We start from the raw sequence: 25,020 nt of genomic DNA, 5'->3' as shown, positions 1-25,020 counted from the left end.
TGGTTATCTCAAAACCGCAAGTGAATGAGTCGATAATTCTTGTCATTGACCGCTCCATTTTCACGGAGTTAGAGGAGATCCATTAGCTCCGTCCTGCTGCACCGTCCCCTCGCTCCTTCTCTCCATCGTCTCTATTTATCTGCTGCCCTCTGCTCTTCAAGCAAACAAACATGTATAACTAATCATCTGTTAAAATGCAGGGCCGCGTAATAAATCTCGGCGGCTGAAATCCTTTAATGGGTAATTAATTGATCCTGTTCCAGAGGAGTAATAAGATAATAAATTAGACAATATTTCACTCAGTCGTGTCAGGCTCCTAGCTAATGGTGCTAGGAGGGCTAAGCTGAAGGATAATAAATTAGCCAGAAATTAACTGCTAAGAGCTTTCTGCAGAGAAAGCGGCTGACAGTGAGTCACACGCGTGATTCAGGGCCTGACTGGCGTTGCTGAGACCCGTGTGAACAGGAACTTGTGCTTTGCGGGTGGGGAGGTGGGGCAGGACAGAGGCCACCGCAGCCCCAGCTCCAGTGGGATTGTGTCCCCAGCCCCGGGAGAGAGTCTGGCGTGCAACACCCGGGGTGCGTGCACCTGCCGGGTGCCCTGCCCTTGCACCAGCGGTAAACTCTTGACAATAGTCTTCCTGTGAGTCTGGTGACTTGCCGAGGTTTTACGGCTCTCTCTGACTCGGACCAGTAAGGCTGCTGTGCACCTGCTCTCTCTGCGGCTCCCAGAGCCAACATGCAAATGAGGCCGGGTGGAGCCTCTGGAGGGGAGGTTTATGCACTGCCACCACCAAGGGTCTCCAAGAAGGGAGCAGGGAGAGATAGTGAGTTACATGTCAGCAGACAAGAAAGGCTTCTGGTGGGGCAGAATGGAGACGATGTCTTGGTTCCAACTAAGGAAACTCGGGAGGACGGTGATGCTGGTTCATAGGTGAGGCAAGGACCTCGAGGGGTTGGGAGTGGCTCTTCCATGGAGAAAGGGCTTGGCACAGCAGTGGGGGACTGGGGGCTAACTCAGTGTTCCCTGTGTCTCCCCCACTGATGCTAATTTCATGTCGTTCGTGATATGGGGACCGGTAGAGAAGGTTGTCGTTGACAGGTGCGGAGTTGAGAAGGGGTGGCATAGGAGACCACGGGTGTGGGGAGCAACTGGGAGCAACTCGGACTAGACTAAGTTACTGGAATTAAGACTTATTCTATGCATCTGCTCTCCCACAATATGGCGCTGAGAAGGGAGTAACAGCTTCTACACAGCTGCCTCCAGTTCAACCAATAAACTGCTCCTGATTGGAGGAGAGCAGCGTACTCGGCGTGTGGGTAGCAGAGTTGGGATTGGTGGAAGAGGACTATAAAGGAGGAGAGAGACAACATGCACCAGGGAACATCTAAGAGGAACATCTATCTGAAGGAACACCTGTGCAGCCCCCGAGAGAGCCGGCCGGCGGTGTGCCGCTCCCCTGCGGAAGTGGGGAAAGTGGCAGGGGGAACCGCCCTTCCACGGAGGTGGAAGGGTCGATAGCCAACCCGGGAAGAACCAGCAGCAAACCCGGGGAGGGCCGAGCAGACGAAAGAACAGCGCAGGGTCCTGTGTCGTTCCTCCACGAAGAGGGGGAGCGACACACGGGTTGCTCCTTTTAGTCTAGAATGAGGACCAGCCCCCTGCACCCCATGCTGGAGGTGGTCCAGAGGCGTGTGCCTCTCTTGCCTGACCCCTCCCTCATTGCTGAAATTGATCGTGGCGCTGCGGATTGAAGGCCTTCACAGAGCTTGACAATTTCAGTGAGACTCTGTGTGAGCTGAAGGATGTGGAGGGTGGGAAGGAGAAGGAACAGTCGAGATTGACTCCTGGGCTCCTGGCTCAGGTGCCGGTTGTACTGTCCGTGTGTTCTGTGTTGGCGTCACCCGGAGGGGAACAAGCTGCCTTGCTGTTGGGCCAGCAGGGCACTAAATTCCTTGTGCTGGTCTTTGACACCTGGGGCTGGAGATGGTTGTTGCTGCTAATTCCTTCTTGTCGGAGGAGCCGGGTGCAGGGGCCTTGGCTTATGCAACCTGCTCTTTGTCTTGCTGGCTTGTGACCAGCCTGGGGCGGTGCTTGGGAGACAAGACCTTGCCCAGTGCCCAGTGGATTTCAAGTGGCTGGAAACCACTTTGAGCAAGCCCAGTGTTGTTATCGTTCTCAGGGAGACCTGGGCCTCCCCTCCGCAGGGCATCTGAGAACAGGTTCAGCTGGAAGCCGCACTCTGCCTGTGCAAACGTGCAGGAAGCTGCCCAGGTCGGGGTGGCAGGGTCATGGTGCTCACGTCGCAAGGATCCCTTAGCTGACCTCTGTTGAAAAAGGAAGCCTGGCCTCATCTAGCCCTTGGTCCTCTGCCTGGAGTGGCTTCCTGGCTTCGGCAGCCTGCCCTCTCCCTACTCACCTGCCTAGGCCCAGTTCGTTGAACCTCAGGGCTTCTGAGCTGGGAGAGGTGTGGAGGGCGCTAGGCCTGACCTCAGCCTCAGCTGGCACCAGACCAGGGACAGGTTGCTGAGCCTGGAGGCCCATTTCATGCATTTGAATCACTTAGGAGTCTTCCTCTTTGAGGTCCCAGATAACTGGGGACCACTATACCACCCCTAATCCGTCCCTTTAGTTCAGGCCGAACTTGCCCAGTTCCTGGAACTGTCGATTCTCCTTGTTATTGTGAAGTGCGAGGGTACCTCCACATTTTGTGGAAAAGTGGAATTAAAAGGTAGGCTTATTTTGGTGCCCCAGACATTTAAGTCTGCATTTGCATTTTCTGTGAACTTTTCAGAGATTCCCTCAGTGGATGTATTTCAAAACTTTTTTTTCACACTCAAAATAAATGTATCTTTTATTTCAATTTTCCAGGAATTTGCCAATGTATTCTCATGTAACATCCACGGAAGTACTCCAAACCCATATGTACTTTTTTTTTTTTTGAACAGGCAGAGTGGACAGTGAGAGAGAGAGAGAGACAGAGAGAAAGGTCTTCCTTTGCCGTTGGTTCACCCTCCAATGGCCGCCGCGGCCCGAGTGCTGCGGCCGGCGCACCGCGCCTATCTGAAGGCAGGAGCCAGGTACTTATCCTTGTCCCCCATGGGGTGCAGGGCCCAAGCACTTGGGCCATCCTCCACTGCACTCCTTGGCCACAGCAGAGAGCTGGCCTGGAAGAGGAGCAACCGGGACAGAATCCGGTGCCCCGACCAGGACCAGAACCCGGTGTGCTGGCGCCGCAAGGCGGAGGATCAGCCTAGTGAGCCGCGGCGCTGGCCTTTTTTTTTTTTTTTTTTTTTTTAAGATTTATTTATTTATTTGAAAGTCAGAGTTACACACAAAGAGAAGGAGAGGCGGAGAGAGAGAGAGAGAGAGAGGTCTTCCATCTGCTGGTTCACTCCCCAATTGGCCGCAATAGCCAGAACTGTGCTGATCCAAAGCCAGGAGCCAGGAGCTTCCTCCAGGTCTCCCACTGGGTGCAGGGGTCCAAGGACTTGAGCCAACTTCCAATGCTTTCCCAAGCCATAGCAGAGAGCTGGATTGGAAGTGGGGCAGCCGGGACTTGAACTGGCGCCCATACGGGATGCCAGCCCTGCAGCCGCTATACCACAGCACCGACCCCCATACATATGTTTTGATCAATAATCATACAGTGAACGCCCAGGCGTGGTTAAAACGCTGGGAGCTTTCTCTGGTGCTACTGCTCCCTTCAGCACTGGCCCTCCCTCCAGAGCCACTGTGCTCCTGAGTCCAGTGTGGATCGTTTCATTGCTTTGCCTCACAGATTTATAATTTATGAATCCATTCTCAAGCCACATGGCTCAGTTTTGCCAATTGGATGAAATCATATTGTAAATATTCTTTTGTGCCTTCTCTTATGCTCAGCATTTTGTTCATGAGTGCTATGGTTTGAGCAAGTTTTTTTTAAAAAGATTTATTTATTTATATGACATCTGGAGGTAGAGGGGAGGGAGGGAGGGGGAGAGAGAGAGAGAGAGAGAGACTGATCTTCCCTCTGAGGATTTACTCCCCCAAAGTCTACAATAGCCAGGGTGGGAACAGGCTGAAGCCAGGAGTCCAGAACACCATCCAGGTCTCCCACATGGGTGCAGGGACCCAAGCACTTGGGCCGTCCTCTGCTGCCTTCCCAGGCATGTTAGCAGGGAGCTGGGTCAGCAGTGGAGCCGCCAAGAACCCAGTCAGTGCCCATATGGGATATTGGCGTGGCAGGCAGTGACTTTAACTGCTATGCCGTGATGCCGGCCCCTATTTGAGCAAATTCTCCTAAAGTTCATACGTTGGAAGCTGAATTCTTCAGTGTGGCAGTGTTGGGAGGGTGGGTCTATGGGAGGGGTCTGGGTCGTGGGAGTGGAACCTTAGGGGATGGGTTCATGCCTTTGTAGAGGGAAGCATTAGCTGTGGCGAGAGTCTGCAATGTGCCACTTGCCTTCTGCTTCCTGCCGTGTGTTGATGCTGCACGAGACCTAAACAAAACCCTTTTCTTTGACCATTACAGCAACAGAAAATGGGCTAAGGCAATGAGACCCATCTGTGTTCTTGCTTGTTCCTGTAGCACGCTCATTTCTACTGATATATAGTATTTTTTTTTACCATATTCTACATAGATGTAGATGGGTTTTACTGATGCACGATCGTGTGTTAATTATCCCAGGATATGAATGCAGCCATGTTTGTAAATGCGTTCTATTACTGATGAACGCTGGGACTAGAGTTTGCAGTTTGGGGCTCGTGGGAACTGTGCTGTGGTAGACACATCTATCTGGTGTGCGGGGACATGTGTGTGACTAGCGTACGTACATACCTGGGAGCAGAATGCTGGTGCACAGAGCACGCTCATCTTCAGTTCTACCAAACTGGTGTCCAGATGCTTGTGCTATGCTACAAGCCATCAAGACAGTGTGTATCTTCCTGGGGTAGACCCCGAGGTGTGCCACACAGATGCTCCTTCCAGGAAGACTGGCTGCGCAGCTCAGCCACCTGGGGTTTGGCCCCCTCCTTCCCTGGACAGCCTGGATCTGATGACTGTGTGGAGACCTCACAGCCTGACTTGCCGCAGAGCGCCTTGTCCATCCAGTATCGGGTCTGTGACTTAGCCCTCTTCTCCCTGCTTCTGCTCCGTCCCTTTCACAGGAGCTGAGCCCTAACAAACACCTGCAGCACACTCTGGCTTAACCCCTGATTTCTGAGTGCCCGCTCTGCGGCTGCCCCCGGGGCTCATCTTCCTTGCAACATTTGACATCAACGGACTTCTACCGTTTTGCTAGTCTGGTGGCTATTGAAAGACAGCTCATTGTGGTGAAACATTTATCATTAAATCTTGAGAGAAAAATGTAAAATGATCAAGGAATAGGGATCGGTGTGGTGGCTCAGTGAGCTAAGCTGCTGCCTGGGATGCCGGTATCCCACAGGGGAGTGCTGATTTGAGTCCTGGCTGCTCCGCTTCTGATTCTGCTCCCTGCTACTGTGCCTGAGAGAGGCAGTGGAAGACGGTCCAAGTGCTTGGGCCCCTGCACCTGCACAGGAGACCTGGATGGAGCTCTGGACTCCTGGCTTTGGCCTGGATCAGCCCTGGCTATTGCAGCCATTTGGGGGAGTAAATCAGTGGATGGGAAGGTCTTTCTCTGTCTGTCTGTCTCCTTCCCTCTCTGTCACTTTGCCTTTCAGATTAATAAATAAATCTTAAAAAAATTGAGGCATAATTTCCATACAAGAAAAATCTGTATTGCCCCTTTGATTATTATTTTTTTAAATTCTTTTTTTATTATTATTTTTTGACAGGCAGAGAGGATAGTGAGAGAGAGAGACAGAGAGAAAGGTCTTCCTTTTTGCCGTTGGTTCACCCTCCAATGGCCGCCGCGGCTGGCGCACTGTGACCAGCGCACCGCACTGATCGATGGCAGGAGCCAGGTCTTCTCCTGGTCTCCCATGGGGTGCAGGGCCCAAGCACTTGGGCCATCCTCCACTGCACTCCCTGGCCACAGCAGAGAGCTGGCCTGGAAGAGGGGCAACCGGGACAGAATCCGGCGCCCCGACCGGGACTAGAACCTGGTGTGCCGGTGCCGCAAGGCGGAGGATTAGCCTAGTGAGCTGTGGCGCCGGCCTTGTATTGCCCCTTTGAAATTCACAGCTGATAGGCTTGGACATGTACTCTCATGTGGTTCCTACCACCAACAAGACATGGGGCATTTCCATCAGCCTGAAAAGACCCCTCATGCCCATTTGCAGTCACTCCTCGACTCCAGCACTCATCTGCATCTTGCTGCTGTAACATTGCCCTTTCCAGATGTCCAGTCCATGGAATCATCCAGAATATACCCCTTCGCTCCTTCCACTCCGCGTGAGCGAGGCTGACCTGCGTGGTGGCATGCACCTGTACTTAGGTCCTTCACTACTGAGTAGCATCAGAGTAGTTACAGAGACATAGCACAGTTCATGCGCTTTCCAGCTGAGAGGTTACTGGGTGTTTACAGATTTCGGCAGCTACGGATGAGACTTCTAACACACAGTTAATCTTTCTGTGGCTATATATTTTCATTTTTCTTGGAATAATGTGCAGGAGCAGCTTTGCTGGGTCACAGGGTATGCGTGTTATTTATTTGAGGGGGAAGGAGGAGGGAGCGAGAGGGAGGGTCCCGTCGTCTGTTTCACTCCCCAAATACTCACAACAGCTAGAGTTGGGCTAGATTGAGTCCGGGAGCTGGGATCTCAGTCCAGCCTCCCGCGTTGGTGGCAGGGATTCAACGACTTGAGCTCTTATTGCTGCCTTCTAGGATGTTCATCAGCAGGAGGCTGGAGTCAAGTACTGGAGTCGGGTACTGAACCCAGGCTCTCTGATGTGGAAGATGGGTGTTTTAGCCAGTATGTTAACCACTAAGCTAACTACCCACCTAGGGTGTGTGCATTTTTAACTTGATTCGAAATCACCAATGGTTTTATCATTTTATAATTTATATACCAACAGTCTCTGAGTGTTCTAACACTCGGTAGACCCAGACTTTTAAATTTGTAGCTACTTGTGTGTGTGTGTGTGTGTATGTATGTACTGATAGCTCATATTTTAGTGCACATTTACATGATGTGACGTGGTGGCTGATGATTTGAGTGTCTTCATTATATGTGCATTGGCCTTTGTGTGTCTTCATTGGTGAGATGTCTGTTTGAATCTTTTACCCATTTTTAAAGTGGGTTGTTTCCTTATAATGGAATTAAGAGTTACTTAATTTACTTTTTTAATTCTATTTTTTTTTTGAAAATATTTATTTATTCATTTGAGAGGCAGTTATAGAGAGGCAGAAGCAGAGAGCGAGGTCTTCCACCCACTGGTTCACTCCCCAGATGGCTGTAACGGCCAGAGCTGCGCCGATTGGAAGCCAGGAGCCAGGAGCTTCTTCTGGGTTTCCCATGTGGGTGCAGGGGCCCACGGACTTGGGCCATCTTCTACTGCTTTCCCAGGCCATAGCAGAGAGTTGGATTAGAAGTGGAGCAACCGGGACTTGAACTGACGCCTGTATGGGATGCCGGCACTGCAGGTGGTGGCTTTACCTGCTGCGTCCCAGCACCAGCCCCTACTTACGGATTCTTTACCAGGTATGTATTTTAAAAAATATTTCCTCCCACTTCACGGCTTGTTTTTAATTTTCTTAAGGTTGTCTTTCAAAGAGAAATTTTAAATTCCGATGAAGTCCAACTTATCAATTTTTTAGTGGTTTGAGCTTTCTGTACCTTATCTAATTTTTTTGCTTATCCCAAATCATGAAAAAATTCTCTCTTATGTTTTCTTCTAGAAATTTTACAGGTTTATATTCTCATTGTGCTTTTAACTTGCATTTTGCTGATTTCTGAAGAGAATGAGCACTTTTCATAAGTATGGATTTCTTATTTTGTAGAGTGTCTAAGTCTCTTTTGTCCATTTATTTACAGGATTGTCTATCTTCCTGATCTGTCAGTTCTATTCACTGTTTATGTATTCACTCTGTGACTTGTCTTCATGGTATCATTTGATGAAGAGATGTTCTTAACTTAGAGGAATTTGAATTCATATTTTATTTCCTTTATGATTTTTACTTTATGTCTCCTGTTTACAAAACATTTCCCTATCCTGAGAACAGATTTGTATTCTCAACTTTGTCAACTCACAGTGCCCTTACGACAGTTATTTCTGCAAGGTATGTTTAGGCCAAAACAAACGCCTAGCACTTCCGTTTATCAGGTATTTGGTTCCAAACAGCTTAACAAGCATTTATGGGGACTGGTGCCGTGGTGCAGTAGGTTAATCCTCCACCTGTGGCGCCGGCATCCCATATGGGCGCCGGTTCTAGTCCTGGCTGCTCCTCTTCCAATCCAGTTCTCTGCTGTGGCCTGGGAAGATGGCCCAAGTGCTTGGGCCCCTGCACCCATGTGGGACACTGGGAAGAAGCTCCTGGCTTCTGGCTGTTGTGGCCATTTGGGGAGTGAACCAACAGAAGGAAGATCTTTTTCTCTGTCTCTCCCTCTCACAGTGACTCTACCTCTCAAATAACTAAATAAAATCTGCTTTAAAAAAAAAATTATGTTCTAACAAATTGGTAGAAAAATAATATACATATATTGAAAGAAAAGATAATGTAGCTTTTCATTCTTAAATAATTACAATTACTAAGGGGATGCATGCAAATGTTGGGCATTGCACAACTTCTCCAACCATGGAATAAGACTGGCTGTTACCTGCACTCACTTCTACTCCCATATCCAGGTTTGCAAGAAAGTGATGTGGTTGAAGAGACTGTGGCGTGGTCTAATGTTGAAACTGTCCAGAGCCAGTCATTTATGCTGTGTCTGGCAGATGTCAATATTTCTGTTTTCTTCAAAAATTTAAAATTTCCCATGACACTATTGTGAATTTGGCTGCAGTATCTCAGGACACCTCAATGCATTGTCTGGGATTCATGACCCTAAATCCTGATGGAAAATCTCTATTTCTTTTCTTTTCATACTTATGTCTAATTGATCCTGAATTGGCTTCTGTGTACAGTGTGAGCAAGGGACTTACTGTATTTTTTTCCAAGTGGATGTGTAATTATCTCAGTACCGCCCTCATTAATCTGCATGGCACCTCTGTCACATATCAAACATCCACATATGTATTATTTGATGTAAATTATCTTTTAAAAAGATGTATTAATTTATTTGACAGACAGAAAGAGGGACAGGGGTAGGGAGAGAGATAGATTGATCTTCCACCCACTGGTTCATCCCCCAAATGGCTTCAGCAGCCAGGGCTGGGGTCAGACTGAAGCGAGAAGGCAGGAACTCCATCTGGGTCTCCCACGTGGGTGACGGGGCCAAGTACTTGAGCCATTCTTCATTACCTCCCTGGACACATTAATAGGGAGCTGGATGGGCAATGGAGCAGCCGGGACTGCAACAGGCACTCTGATATGAGATTCCTGCATCACCTTAACTGCAGTTCCACAACACTGACCCCCATACTTTCATGTTTTAAAAAATATTTTGTTGATGGAGAATTCTTGGGTGATTCCCTCTCCCACGTTTTTTGTTCTTTAAAGATGTCTTTCTATTGTCCCGTGGTTTTCATTGTATGAGACACTTGATTATAGTTCTTCTTGTTGCTTCTCTGTACAAAATATTTTTTCTTCTGACTACTTTCAAGATGATCTAGCCATCACTAGTTTTTAACAGCCTTACTATATGTTGTCTAGTAGCCTTACAACTGATTTCCTTAGCACCTCCGCCATGTCTGAGCAGTTCTGAGGATGGTCAAGGATCTGGGTGGGATTACAGGGAGGTCTGGGGGCTCTCTTCACATTATCCTTTTCCAGGGTTTCCTCTGTTGCTATATACCTGCTCTGGGAGCCCCCTCCCCCCTTTTTTGACTTCTTGAGCCTACCAGCCAGAAGCTTTCTTTCTGGTTTCTTGCTGTTTCATGCCACATGGACTAGAGAGTATTCTTGGGCAAAAACACATCTAGAGAAGTTTTCTTCTCTCAAGGTTTTCTCTGCATGAGTTTCTGATGATACGTGATGTCCTCCTGTAACTTCAAATAGTTGAGTTTTAAAACATGTATTAAAATGTTACCTGTAGTATTAATTAGTCCAAAGCATATTTCTCTCTCCTATGCCAGAGTGGTTCCTACAAGTTGCATGTGTGTGTATACTTTTCTTACTAATTCTATTAATTCATCTGTAGATTTTTCTAGATCTTTTATGTATACAATCATATTGTCTGTGTATAAGGACAGTATTATCTCTTCTTTTCCATTTGATTTTTTAAGATTTATTTATTTATTTGAAAGAATTACACAGAGAGAGGAGAGGCAGAGAGAGAGAGAGAGAGAGAGAGAGAGAAGAGAAAGAGAGGTCTTTCATCCACTGGTTCACTCCCCAATTGGCTGCAATGGCTGGAGCCAGAAGCCAGGAGCCAGGGCTTCTTCCAGGTTTCCCGTATGGGTGCAGGGGCCCAAGGACTTGGGCCATCTTCTACTGCTTTCCCAGACCATAGTGGAGAGCTGGATTGGAAGTGGAGCAGCCGGGACTGGAACCAGCACCTATATGGGATGCCAGCACTGCAGGCGGCAGCTTTATCCGCTACATCACAGCACCGGCCTCATTTAATATCTTTTATTTCCTGTTTTGTTTTACTGTATGGGTAGGCACCTCTACTGCAGTGTTGAAAAGAAATGATGGTAGAAGACTTGTATTTGTTCTATGTCTCAAAGCGAATGCTTTCAAAGTATAACTCTTAAATGCCTTATTATATTCTCTATGGTGTTTTGCTAGATAAACTTTATCATACTAGGAAAATTACTTCTATTTATTGTCAATAAAAGTATTTCCAAGATTTATGAGCAGACGTTAATTTTATCAAGTATTTTTCTCATATATTCAGATGTTCAAATGATGTTTACCTTACTATGTTAATGAGCTGAATTATACTAATTGATTTTTCTAACATTTACTCAACTTTACATTCTTGGGATAAATCCAAATTTATAAGATTTATTATCCTTTTAAATATATTGCTGAATTCATTTGCTATATTGTGTTTCAGATTTTTGCATCTATGTTCATGAATGAGATGAGAATATAATTTTTCTTTTGTGTTGTTCTTGCTGAGTTTGCTATAAAGTTATATTAGCCTTGCTTTGTGAGTTAGGAGGAGGTTTTCTATAATTGGAATGACTTCTTCCTTGACTAATTGTTGTAAGCTGTCAGTGAAGTCAGCTGGGCTTGTAGGTTGTTTTGGAGGAAGACTTTTGACTTCTGATGAAACTTACTTAATGAATGGGACATACAGGTTTCCATTTTCCTTGTGTCTGTTTTAGCATGATAAATCTACCCTTCCTACCAGGATGCTGGATTGCATGTACAAGATTATGCTTCAGCTTCTGCTCCGTGGCGCCAGTGCTGAGACTCTGCACACAACTTTGCTCCTTTGTCATCTGGATTCCTGAAAGGTTCCACAGCGGGGAGTGCCTTAGAAGGGGATGCCTTCTTATTGACCCTGTACCTGTCAGCAACGCTCACGGGGAACGTTTCATGGCGGAGCTGGCAATGAGTCCTATCCTCCAGCTCTCTTCAGTCCTCCCATGGCCAGTCTCCTTATGACCCTTCTAGACCCTCTCTGGGGTCTAAGTCCCAATTCTAGTTCCTGTTATGAACTTCTGAGGAGCAGTAACATCCAAGTGTGCTCTGTCCTTAGTGACTTGAGAATCGGGCTCTTAAAGACCCTACATCAAATTTCTCATCTTCCCTTTGTCCTCCAGCCCTGGCTGTGGAAGCGCTAGATGAGATATTACTGGGTCTACCTTACCTGAGGAGGCTGTATTCCTTAACAAGGTAGACTTAGCGGGATTTGGGAGTCTCAGTTTCAAACAAGTTACGGTAGAGACTGGGTATGTCTGTGACTTCCAATTAAGTTAAGGCTCTGCAACCCACACAAATAAGTGCCAACTCTAATTTTCACCAACATTGGCCCTATACCTGGAAAGAGATTCTTCTAGGGTCTCTACAGAACTCTCCGGTTGTCTGAGCTTTTGAGTTGGAAACATAAGACCAAATTTTGTCATTATCTACTGTGATTTCTCCAACGCAATTGGAAGCATCCATCTTACACTAGAGTTCTTGTAATTATTATTATGATTATTGCGATACTGGTCAAGTGCAGTAGCTACTTGGTTCCCAAGGCATTGGTGCAATAAACACTCTAACACAAGAAGCCATAGGTGACAATATATTGTGTTACCACGTTCTCATAATGTCCCTCCCTGACTTTCCCAAAATAGCTTGGCCGTTTACTGGGGCTGCTCTGTGCTGGGGGAAAGGAAATGTCAGAGCTTTAGGCATTTACTTGGTATTTCTTTGCCTCTGAATTGACATTGAAATGCCGCTGGGATCTACTAGTCAGCATGTCACCTGGTGATCAGGTGACAAACAGCATGGATCTCAGCATTGTGTTCAAGGAGAGGAAAAAAAAATAATAAACTAACCCAGACATTTTTTGAGGATCTTTTTCCTAAGACTATTTCCATTCCCAAATATTGGGCCAGTCAGGGTCTAACCAGGAACTTAGATCATGGTAGGTATATTAACAGAAACATACTAATATAGGCAATTGACTACACAATGGGAGGGCTGATAACACAACAAGAAAACAGTGAGCTATCAAGGAGAGAATGAGGAGCAGGTGCCTTGCACAGGGAGGCCTGTTTTCCTCAGGCTTCCCAGATGCAACACCTTGTTGCCTCTCTCTGACATGAAGAAGTTTATATTTCAAAAAAAATAAATGTTGTTAATTTGTATCAGTGTAAATCTGGGGAAAACATGTGGCAATGGATTCTAAGGGTCTTAAGACAAGAAAGACAGGTTGAAAAACGTGATCCAGCCAAACGATGCTACACATGTACTTCGCAGAGATGGCATAGCTGATGATGCTACCAGTGGCTGTGAAACTGAAAACTAGCTCACCGGATTGCTGGGCTACGCAGTGTCTCTACTCAGTGCGGCGGAGGCAAAATGCAGAAGATTGACTCTAAAGATGACAAGAAAGAGAGGAATCATAGAGAGAGTGGGTAGCTTGTAAACTGCAGGGCCCATCCTCACTGCGTTCTCTGACAGATCCCAGAAGACGCTGCCTTTATCCAGGGGGAGAAGTTGGGAACTGCGTCAGTGTTGGGAGGACCAGCGTCTGTGACAGCATGATGGTGCTTCTTGTGTGCACCTGAAGAGGTACAACTACCAGATGTGGGCCCTGCTCCCCACGGGGATCCTGGCGAGGAGTGGCTACGGCGAATCTGTCTCTCTCTCTCTCTCTCTTTTTTTTTTTTTAGAGAGATTTTATTTATTTATTTGAGAGGTAGAGTTACAGACAGTGAGAGGGAGAGAGAGAGAGCGGTCTTCCATCTATTGGTTCACTCCCCAGATGGCTGCAATGGCCAGATCTGTGGCGATCTGAAGCCAGGAGCCAGGTGACTCTTCCTGGTCTCCCATGTGGGTGCAGGGGCCCAAGGACCTGGGCCATCCTCTGCTGCTTTCCCAGGCCATAGCAGAGAGCTGGATTGGAAGAGGAACAGCCGGGACTAGAATCGGCGCCCATATGGGATGCCGGTGCTGCAGGTGGAGGATTAACCTACTGTGTCATGGCGCTGGTCCCTAAGGTGTATCTCTTGATCGCCAGGGTCAAGGTCAACACAATGACATGCAATGGGCAGCAGGGACAGAGAGGTCAACAGAACCACATGATGGAATATTTAGCAGGGCCTAATTGGTGGCTGTGTTCCTGGGAATGAAATAGATGGGCGGCCTGTTCAGCTATTAATTATCTATAACAAACACTCTGGTCTCATGTCCAGAAACACGAGTTCTCTGGACACCATGGAGGGTCTCAGCCTCTTCCTAGTGAGCTGGCACAGCTAGATCTCAGATGCTGAGTCCCTTGATTGAGGGAGGCTGCAGCCCTTGAGGAAGAACACAGCACGGCTGCAGCCACATTCTCGTAATGTCCCTCCCTGTCTTCCCCAAAGTGGCTTGGCCACTTACTGGGGCTGCTGTGTGCTGGGGGACAAGAAATGTCAGAGCTTTAGGCATTTACTTGGTATTTTTTTTTAAAGATTTATTTGAAAGTCAGATTTACACAGAGAGAATGAGAGGCAGAGAGAGAGAGAGAGAGGTCTTCCATCTGCTTGTTCACTCCCCAATTGCCCACAACAGCTGGAGCTGAGCCGATCTGAAGCCAGGAGCCAGGAGCTTCTTCCGGGTCTCCCATGTGGGTGCAGGGGCCCAAGGACTTGTGCGTCTTCCACTGCTTTCCCAGGCCATAGCAGAGAGCTGGATCAGAAGTGGAGCAGCTGGGACTTGAACTGGCGCCAATATGGGATGCTGGCACTGCAGGTGGCACCCATATGGGATGCCAGTACGGCAGGTGCAGCCCCTACTTGGTATTTCTTTGTCTCTGAATTGACATTAAAATGCTGCTGGGATCTACCAGTCAATATGTCACCTGGTGATCAGGTGACAAATGGAGTTTTGGCTTCAATGCCTCTTGTGGAGGGCCCTCTGTGTGGTTTTCTCCCCAGGCCCTGAGTACAGCACCCTAAGGCAATGGGCATAACTCAGTAAGAGGCGGAATCCCCACTGGGCTCCTCCGAGTGGGAGTGGCGGTTTGCTGGCTGACTCAGAGCTTCAGTCTTGACTCCCCACGACATCTGCAGGGCCCAGAGAATGCGGGCAGAGTCTTTGCCCCTAAGGCTCTGGGAGTGCTTTCCTTAGTCCAAGATGACTGGGTAGTTTTGTGACTCAGTGGTGTTGTGAATTGCGGCAGTATCCAGAGGTATTCCCAGGACTGACGTCACTTGCGGGGAGGGGTTGAGTGGGAGGGAGGCTGATGTTCCAGGGGGTGAGAGGAGGTGGGGCTACAGGGAAGGACCCTAGAGGTCTTTGTTGCAGGAGCTGCTCTTGCAGTCTCAGCAGGCTCCGGGAAGGGTTTATGGATACCTGCTCTCAAACCCGGCACGCCACTTCTATTTACAGCTTAAGATCTCACTCGGTCTTTATGACACGATTGCGAAGCACATTTTACCCTCTCGCTTTTACAGTTGAGAACACTGGGCTGCGGAAGGTTTAAGTGACTGGTTTTGGGTCATTCAGAAAGTGGCAGAACTAGGGTCCAGACGCAAAATAGGAGATGTTTTTCCACTGTAGTCTAGTAAATTCTTCTCTTTGTTCATTGGAAAGGCAGATAAACAGTGACACACACACATACACACAGATAGAACTTCCATCTGTTGGTTTACTCCCCAAACGTTTACAACAGGCAAGATTGGGCCAGGCCAAAACAAAGAGCTGGGACCTTAATCTGGGTTTCCTACGTGGATGGCAGGGGTCCGACCATGTGAGCCATCATCTGTGCCCCCCCCCCCCCAAGGTGTGCCTTAGTGGAAGCTGGAATTGGGGGTGGAGCTGGGACGTGAAGCCAGGTGCTCCAATATGGAATGCAGGCGTCCCACGCAAGCTCTTAACAGCTGCACCAAATGTACTTCCCTGGTTAATTCTTAACAGACAAGCCTGTGTTATTTTTCTTGTACCTAGAACATTGCCTTCCTTAGGAAAAGTAAACCCTTCTCATCTTCCCAGCAATTCTAGTTTCAGATACCACCTTGACCCCGGGCGGGGGAAGGGAAGGGGGAGGAATGATTTCCTCTTTAACCCTCCAGCCAAGTACTGACCTGAGAATTCTCCCTGTATACTGCACAGCCTGCAAAGATAAGTAAGGAATGTTTAGGAGTAATAAAAGCGAGATAAGCCCAGCAATTGATATGGAATTTGATAATTGCCTTTTAGGAAGTGGCCAGTCCTCTGTAGCTCTAGCCCTTGCTCTCAAGCAATTCCTCCTTCATGCTTCTTGGCCTTTCTCCACCGGAGGGAGGTGTGCAGTTATCACCTAGCAGCTCATCCACACCTCCCCCTCCCCCTTCCTCCCACCCCTGCCCCTGCTCAGCTCCCGAGGAAAGCTGAGTGACAAGCAGCGAGCTTTGGGTGCAGAAGGGCTTCACCAAGCTAGGCCTGTGTCCCAGTGACTCGTCCCAGACTGGAGGTCTCTTGCTGTGCCTTGATGCCCTGCCTGGATCGTGGCGACTTAGCCTGGAAAAGCCAGCTGTGTGGCATGAGGGCCCCCACACAGCCAATGAAACTTGCAAAGCAGGCAGTGTTACGTTATTCCCTGGCCGCACTCTTTGTCAGGGTGTCCCATAACTGTCGTTTTGTGGGGTCGAGGATGATGACATGACACGGTTTGGATAACAGTATCCGGGCAAAAAAAACATTTCCTAAGAGTAAGTTAACTTGGAGCTGTACTGGCCTTTTCAGGGCCATTAGCGACCCATTTCTGGTCTTGGAGCGTCCATGTAACAGATTTGGGTCCATATAACAGATTTGAGATCAGAGTCCTCTTTGTTGTTAAAGACCCCGGTGGGATCCAGTGGTGACCCACCTTAAGTGCCCCTTGTAGACTCAAGGAGCAGGCAAAGGACAGAGAAAGAAAAACATGGAGAATGGGCAGTGGGAAAGACAAGGGGTGGGAGAGACAATAAAAATAAATGATCAGTATGGAATAGAGCACACGGATGTAGTCTTGAAGCTAATCACGAGAAAAGTGCTACAATGGGCAAAATACAGAGTGGGGGTGGTACTGGATGATGGATAAGAAAGATATTCTGGAGCTATCTATGTGTTGCATTTTATTATATTTTATTTTTTAAAGATTTACTTGACAGAGTTACAAAGAGAGAGAGGGAGAGACACACAGAGGGAGCTCTTGCATCCACTGGTTTACTTCCCGAGTGGCTGCAATGACCAGGGCTGAGCCAGGCCAAAACCAGGAGCCAGGAGCTTCACCCAGGTCTTCTACATGGGTGTCAGGGCCCAAGCACTTGGACCATCTTTTGCTGCTTTTTCAGGCCGTTAGCAGGGAGCTGGATGTGAAATGGAGCAGCCAGGACTCGAACCGGAGCCCATATGGGATGTTGGCATCACTGTTCACGGTATGCCACAATGCTGGCCTCCAAATGTTGCATTTTAGAGAAAGCGCAGGGGCCAGCAGTGTGGCACAGCAGGTCAAGCCACTGCCTACGATGTTAGTATCTGACATCAAAGTGCTGGTTCGAGTCTTGGCTGTTCCACTTCCAATCCAGCTCCCTGGTAATGCGCCTGAGAAAACAGCAGAAGATGGCCCCAAAGTGGTTGGGCCCCTGCTACCCATGTGTGGGGCCCAGACAAAGTTCCTGGTTCCTGGCTTCATCCTGGTTCAGGCCTGGCTGTCGTGGCCATTTGGGGAGAGAAGCTGATGGGAAGATCTCTTCCTCTGTCTCTGTCACTCTGCCTTTCAAGTAAATAAATAAATAAATAGATGTTAAATAAACCTCGGGAGTAGAGGTAGATACAGAAGAGCCGAGGCGCCTCCGGGCAGATATGAGCATGGGCAGAGGTGATGAGGGTGGGAGACGCTCATTTGGTCAGGGATCCCCATGTGGGTGACTTCCCGTGCCCATGCCTGTTTTCTGGTGGCACTCGGGACTTAGTGACGATTTTTGGTAGAGACTGTTGGTGGTCCACCGCAGCATCCATTCCCTCCTCCTCCTCCTCGATAGCAGGTCCTCCTTTTTTAAATACTTGCTGTCTCTCTTGCGGTGATGCGGACCCTTGTCACTAAGTTCGAGCCAGTGGGATATAAGTGGCGGGGACGTTGGGACACTTCCAGACGGGCTTCTCCTAGCAATCGACTCAGTTGGAGGGACTTTGTTCTGCTTTTTCTCTTCCTGGTGAATAACACGCATGTGACGGCTTGAACTCCAATGCCACCTCGGCCCTGGTGGTGACCTTGAGTTTGCAAGTCATTTGCTGAAATCATGAAGTAGAAAGGTGGGCTCTTCTGGGCAAGATGTGCAACGGGAGCCAGAACTGAATGTTTTGAGGTGACAGTGTTGGAAGTCTGGATGAGAGGCAGTGTGTATGTATGAGAAAAGTCTGAGACACAGGTAAGGAGAGAAAGAGAAAGCCCTTAGGGAACAGTGTGGGGCCACCCCTTGTCACTCCACAATGCCCCTAGGGGTTCTCAAGAGGTAGGACTAATAGAAGTCACTCCAGCCAACCAGATCTTTCTCTGGGGATGTGGGGAGGGGGCAGGGAACAGAGATTATGCTGTAAAGAAAGAAAAAAAATTTGAGAAAACTAAGCCCCAAGCAAGTTTCCGTACAACACAGAGCTGGGATGTGAATCCAGTCTGACTCCAAAGTCCACGCTGTTTCCATGGAAAACAGACGAGGGACCCCATGGGTTCAGAGGGTGAGAGGGGTGACATTGTGGTCCCTTTTGAACCTTATCAGATCACATTGTAGGAACCTGGCTAGTTCCCAGACACAGATTAATCTCAGAATGGCTGGCTAATTTGATGAGATTATTTTCTCTACCTTTTGTATTAGTGGGAGGGCTTTGCACTGTCTGTGTTGAAAGAGCCCTGCCCCTGACTTTCCAACCAATTTCGTTGGCCTTGATAGATTTAACCCACGAGTAGCTTGGTGAAATCATGCAAGTCATGAGAGCTTGCCTCCAAGCTTCACAAATTGGTGTTTGTGTGTGTGTGTGTGTAGTGTGTGTGTGGTTTGTGTGTGTAGTGTGTGGTGTGTGTGTAGTGTGTGAGTGTGTGCAGTGTGTGTGTGGTGTGTGTAGTGTGTGAGTGTGTGCAGTGTGTGTGTGGTGTGTGTGTGTAGTGTGTGTGCGGTGTGTGTAGTGTGTGTGCGGTGTGTGTGTGTGTGGTGTGTGTGTGCAGTGTGTGTGTGTGGTGTGTGGTGTGTGTGTAGTGTGTGCGTGTAGTGTGTGTGTGAGCAGTGTGTGTGGGGTGTGTGTAGTGTGTGTGTAGTGTGTGTGTGCAGTGTGTGTGTGTGTAGTGTGTGTGTGTGCAGTGTGTGTGTGCGGTGTGTGTAGTGTGTGTGCGGTGTGTGTGTGTGTGTGTAGCGCATGTAGTGTGTGTGTGTGCAGTGTGTGTGTGGTGTGTGTGGTGTGTGTGTGGTGTGTGTGTGGTGTGTGTGTGTAGTGTGTGTGTGTGCAGTGTGTGTGTGGTGTGTGTAGTGTGTGAGTGTGTGCAGTGTGTGTGTAGCACGTGTAGTGTGTGCAGTGTGTGTGTGTGGTGTGTGTGTAGTGTGTGAGTGTGTGTGTAGTGTGTGGTGTGTGTGTAGTGTGTGCGTGTAGTGTGTGTGTGTAGTATGTGTGTGGTGTGTGTGTGTGGTGTGTGTGTGCAGTGTGTGTGTGGTGTGTGTGTGGTGTGTGTAGTGTGTGCGTGTAGTGTGTGTGTAGTGTGTGGTGTGTGTGTAGTGTGTGCGTGTAGTGTGTGTGGTGTGTGTGTAGTGTGTGAGTGTGTGCAGTGTGTGTGTGGTGTGTGTGTGGTGTGTGTAGTGTGTGTTCGGTGTGTGTGTGTGTGGTGTATGTGTGTGGTGTGTGTGTGGTGCGTGTGTGTAGTGTGTGGTGTGTGTGTAGTGTGTGCGTGTAGTGTGTGTGTAGTGTGTGTGGTGTGTGTGTGTGTAGTGTGTGAGTGTGTGTAGTGTGTGTGTAGTGTGTGTAGTGTGTGTGTGGTGTGTGTGTGCAGTGTGTTTGTGGTGTGTGTGTACTGCGTGTGTGTAGTGTGTGTGTGCAGTGTGTGTGTGGTGTGTGTGCAGTGTGTGTAGTGTGTGCATGTAGTGTATGTGTGTGTAGTGTGTGTCTGTGTAGTGTGTGTGTAGTGTGTGTGTGCAGTGTGTGTGGTGTGTGCATATAGTGTGCAGTGTGTGTGGGTGTGCAGTGTGTGTGTGTGTGCAGTGTGTGTGTGTGCAGTGTGTGTGCGGTGTGTGGGTGTGCAGTGTGTGTGTGCAGTGTGTGTGTGTAGTGTGTGGTGTGTGTGGGTGTGCAGTGTGTAGGGTGGGATATCAGGATGAGAGAGGAAGAAAGCATCAGAGGAGTCCCAGGTTCGGCTCTGAAAGGGGGAGTCCCGGCCAGGAGGCCTCTGCTCTCGAGGGGCAGGGTGTGCTGCTACCACTTGTGATTGCTAACGCCAGGGTCCGCCAGTCCTGCAACTTTGCCTTGTCAGCGCTTTGTCCTTGTCATCCTCCTGTTTCAAGGAAAAGTGGGAAGAATCGGGCCTGGCGGGCTAGGTGGGGACCACCGGCAACTAGATCCTGGCTTTGCACTCGCTCATTCTTTATTCTTTGCTTCCTCCTGCTTTCCTTCTCCGGGAGCCTGTGCTGAAAGGTTGCCTTCGTGTACCGGAGGTCCTCACCCTGGCCTCAGGACGCTCATGTCTTTTCCTCCATGTCCTTCTCCAGGGCGTCTGTCAACTTCCAGGATAAGATATAATGGAGCTGCTTATTTCCTTTACAAGCCCAGCAAAGTGAAGGGATTTTATTTGTTTTGTTTTCTGTTTTGTTTACTGCTATGTCCCCAGACACAAAGCAGACAACAAATGCTTCTTGAATGAATGAATGAATGAATGAACATCCCACACTTCCCAGCTATCTATTGGCAAAGGTATTGGTTAATGAATAATCCAATCTTTGGGACAAATAGGATCATCTAGGGTCAGCGGTAGGGGGGAGGGGCCCCAATTTTCTTCTCTGCCCATCATCTGCCTCTCCAGCTGTCTCTGTTTTGCCTATTGCACCTTTCACTTTTCTCATAATTAGATCTTTGCTGATTAACTGCAATAAGAACACATCCTATACTATTATCACATGCTGGTCATTTATTCCTATTATGTGTCTCCCCTCCCCTTGTCTTCCTTACTGTCCATTTCCCAGGTTTTCTTTCTCTCTCTCCTTTGCCTGTTCCTTGGTCCTAGGAGGGACTTTAGGATAGATCATCACTGAGTTCCACTGGTGGCAAACAGAGTCCAAGAAGATCTGACCTCGTCCGCCTCAAGCTCACCCTCACCCGCTTCTTTCTAGCTCCCACGGACTGTGTCTTCCTCCCATTGTGTTCTGTGTTGACTCCTGCTGTCTTACCAGGACCCTGTTTATGGGGTTTCCCAGAAGAGAAGGGGACTTTCAGTAAAGCGCATCAGGGAGCATGTAGGGGAGTGAACGAGGCAAGCGCTGGACTGAGCGTCATGGGACTCAGGCTCCCAGTTTGACATGGAGAGACTTGTTGAGAACCCTGGGCATCTAATTCAGCCCAGCACACCTTGGGCAATGACAGGTTCGTCCTTTGCGTGCAGTTTTGAAGGTCCGCAGTACATGATAATCCATAATTTTGTTGTTGTTGTTGTTGAGGTATGAGCTTGTTGTCCTGAACATCTTTCTTAATGAGCTCTGTTTTGCTGGAAATTCCAGACTCCCATTTGGACAGATTTCAGCTGCAATCGGGAGAGGAAGTGTGGCAGGTACACACGAAAGCCTTGAGACTTGAGGCGGGAGGGTTCTGTTGTGAGTCTAGTTGCCGATTCCTTTTTCTGTTTTGTAATTCTGTTTTTGGTGATCTGTTTTTCCTTTTGGGTGCTTAAAAATATTCCTGTCATTGTCTTTTCTGTTGTGCAGTTTCACAGCAAGGTCTACAGGTATGCCTCTCCTTCTGTGTTTCTACTTCAACAGTTGTGTTTCCTTAATGTATGGGTTTATGTCTTTTACAAATTTTAGAAAATTCTTAGTCATGATCCCTTTGAGTATTGTCTCAGTGCCATCCACTATTTCTATAACTTTAACTACATACATGGTCCATCATACGTAATCCTCCTGATCCTGTCCTTTATGTGTCTTAATCTCTCTCTCATTCCCATTTTCTGCCACTTATAACTCTATGCTGAGTTGTACATAATTTATTAGTACTTCCAGAGTGTCTAACGTGATGTTAACCCCTCCTTTGGGGTTTTAATTTCAACTATTGTCTTCATTTTACTTTAAAAAAATTTACCTTGCCCCTTCTTGATATTCTCTTGCGCTTGGTTTATTTTTCCAATTTTATCTATTTTCTTTAAATAACTCCTAAGTAGTTAGAGTCACTGACAACCCAATATTTAGAGTTGTTGAGGTATATGAATTTGTTCTTTGATATTTCTGCTGAAGCTTATTTCCTTTAGGATTTTTTTTTTTTGACAGGCAGAGTGGACAGTGAGAGAGAGAGACAGAGAGAAAGGTCTTCCTTTGCCGTTGGTTCACCCTCCAATGGCCTGCGCACCGCGCTGATCTGAAGGCAGGAGCCAGGTACTTCTCCTGGTCTCCCATGGGGTGCAGGGCCCAAGCACTTGGGCCATCCTCCACTGCACTCCCGGGCCACAGCAGAGAGCTGGCCTGGAAGAGGGGCAACACAACTGGGACAGAATCCGGCGCCCCGACGGGGACTAGAACCCAGTGTGCCGGCGCCGCTAGGCGGAGGATTAGCCCGTTGAGCCACGGCACCGGCCTCCTTTAGGATTTAATAATTTTTAGATTTGAGGTTTTTTAAAAACATATTCTGTAGGGTCTGAGTTTCAGAACTCTTTTTTCTTCATGTTTTTAAAAATTTATGTATTTGAGGGGCCAGTGCCTTGGCTCACTTGGTTAATCCTCCACCTGCGGCGCCAGCATCCCATATGGGCACCAGGTTCTGGTCCTGGTTGCTCCTCTTCTAGTCCAGCTCTCTGCTGAGGCCCAGGAGGGCAGTGAAGGATGGCCCAAGTGCTTGGACCCTGAACCCACGTGGGAGACCAGGAGGAGGCACCTGGCTCCTGGCTTCGGATCAGTGTAGCGCTAGCCGTAGCGGCCATTTGGGGAGTGAACCAACAGAGGGAAGACCTTTCTCACCGTCTCTCTCTCTCTCTCACTGTCTATAACTATACCTGTCAAATTAAAAAAAAATCTCTAAAAAATGTATTTATTTGAGAAGAGGGAGAGAGGGGGAGAAAGAGAGACCTTATTCTCTGGTTCAGTCCTCAAATACCCACTTTACCATCGTGCCCTTCACAGAAGCAGCTCCTTGGCCTCTGATTTGGAATGACTGACTAGGGCGGATGCCACCAAGGGAGAGGCAAATTTGGGAATTTCCATAGATTTCCAAACCCAGGATGAGAGTGGCCATGGCAAAAGTCTACACTTAGTAGACATGGCCTTGTCTACGCCCAGACTTGGTGTAATTTTAATTTGGAGAAAGACAGTGAAGGAACCGGGGGGAAAAAACTGTGGGGTGTTGAGTCTGGGATACCTTGAGGATGCAGTGTCATTGTGGACACGAAGCAGTTATGACCTTTATTCTGGGGACAGGAAGATGATGGGGAGGGGGCAGGGATGGTGGTGAGTTTGGTTTAAGAAGTCCTGGGGACAGGGGCTGGTGCTGTGGCATTGCAAGTTGAGTTGCTGCCTGCCATGCCGGCATCCCATATGCGCGCTGGTTCTCATCGTGGATGCCTCACTTCTGACCCAGCTCCCCGCCAATGCACTGGGAAAGCAGCAGAAGATGGCCCAGGTGGTTTGGGCCCCTGCCTCCCACATGGGAGACCTGGATGGAGTTCCAGGTTCTAGGATTTGGCCTGGCTCAGCCCCAGCCCCAGCTGTTGTGTCCATTTTCTAAGAAAAAAAAATAGCATCGGGATGAGATTGGAACTGTAAGGCAATGACTGCGATGCCTATGGACCCAATCATAAGGGCAGTTTGCAATTTGCCTCGGGGGTTCTCCCATCAAAGCCTACCACCACCCACTGTGTGTTCTGGGGAAAGCCAGATGCAGGGATTCTCCAGAGAGGATTCTCAAAGCAAGCTACTTTACAGCAAAGCAAGAACATGGTGGCTTGCCTGGCTACAAAAGGGAAGGCAAGCGCACTCGACCACCCAGGGAGGCATTCCAGGTGCTGCCCTTGGCTCCCAAGGCTTGACCGTCTCAGTATAGCCAGCTAGTCCCATTCATTAGCAGACGCTGGAGTGACCCCAAGGTCCCCCCAGGGCAAGAAGCCCATAACAAAGGGCCAAAGGACAAGAATGGACTTGGTCAGGTCTCAGCCTCATGGCCCACACTGCCTGCTCACCGTAGAGCAAGTGGGTGAGTGTTTGATCCAGGGCTTCAAAAAGCTAGGGTAGCTTGAGTATGATCAGTGGGTTCCTAGTTTACTTCTCTGTTAGGGAGCAGTGCTTATAATGAGACACAAGGGCTTATTAATATAAAGTAGTGTTTCTGTTTTTGTTGTAAGCATGAGAAGGTATTTTGAGGTCCAATGGGAACTGGTAGCTCTTGGAGTTAACTACTGCGCACCTGTCTGTGTGTGACGGTCACGAGCGTTCCGTGCCTTCTCTCCTTGAATCCTGGTTCACGCAGGTGTTACTACATCCTGCCGACTTAAAGAGGAGGAGACCAAAGCTTGCAGAGTTTAACAGACTTGCTTAAAGAGGTGAAAGAATGCACTCATGAGGACTTACTGGCTGCACAGAGCCCCAGATTGGTGGTGCCTTCGTGTGGTCCCCACGAGCTGGGACCCCAGCCTCAGAAATAGGCTTGCTAGCATTTGGCAGGGTGAACTGGACTTAGGATTGATTTACTCTGACCTAACTCATAAGGGCCTGATAGATACACCCTAAAAGTTCAATTTATTAATTGATACTGAGAAACACCAATGTGCTGATGGTTTACCCATCACGTGGAAAGCCAAATTACAACCAGTGGTTTTGCTGGGTGAATGAAGTCAGAGGACACAAATGGACAAGAATAGCAGCAACAACTGGAGCAACCATGATCATCATAGCAAACACACCAATCACCTGCCATGTACTAGGTACGACGTGAAATGCCTTGTGAGAACTGGCACGTGTGATTTCTGCCATAGCCCCAGGTAGGAACTCCTTGGGTCCTACTTCACAGGTGCAGAAACTGAGGTAGAGCAAGGAGGAGTGATTCCCGGAGCCATGGATGTAATGAGCAGTGAAGCTGGGACCTGACCCCAGAGCTCTGCTGCACTGAAGAATGATTTGCTTTCCAGAGCCGTCTTCCACTGCTTTCCCAGGTGCATCAGCAGGAAGCTGCAATTGAAAGC

General features: G+C 48.4%; 1 long non-coding RNA gene across 1 annotated transcript in view; it reads left to right on the top strand.

Annotated features, from left to right (window-relative positions):
- The first annotated feature begins 698 nt into the window (after positions 1-698).
- LOC149127885 (uncharacterized) overlaps positions 699-25,020 on the top strand; it is a 39,550-nt gene continuing 15,228 nt past the window's right edge. The window contains exon 1 of the long non-coding RNA XR_016229621.1: positions 699-933. This is a non-coding gene — a long non-coding RNA (uncharacterized LOC149127885). The remainder of the gene's footprint in view (positions 934-25,020) is intronic.

The sequence above is a fragment of the Oryctolagus cuniculus genome, chromosome 2, assembly GCF_051225735.1.
Source record: "Oryctolagus cuniculus isolate XC-2025 breed Fujian yellow rabbit chromosome 2, ASM5122573v1, whole genome shotgun sequence".
NCBI classification, from domain to species: domain Eukaryota; kingdom Metazoa; phylum Chordata; class Mammalia; order Lagomorpha; family Leporidae; genus Oryctolagus; species Oryctolagus cuniculus.
Note: the sequence above shows the minus strand (reverse complement) of the source record. Positions and strands in the feature narration are given on the sequence as shown.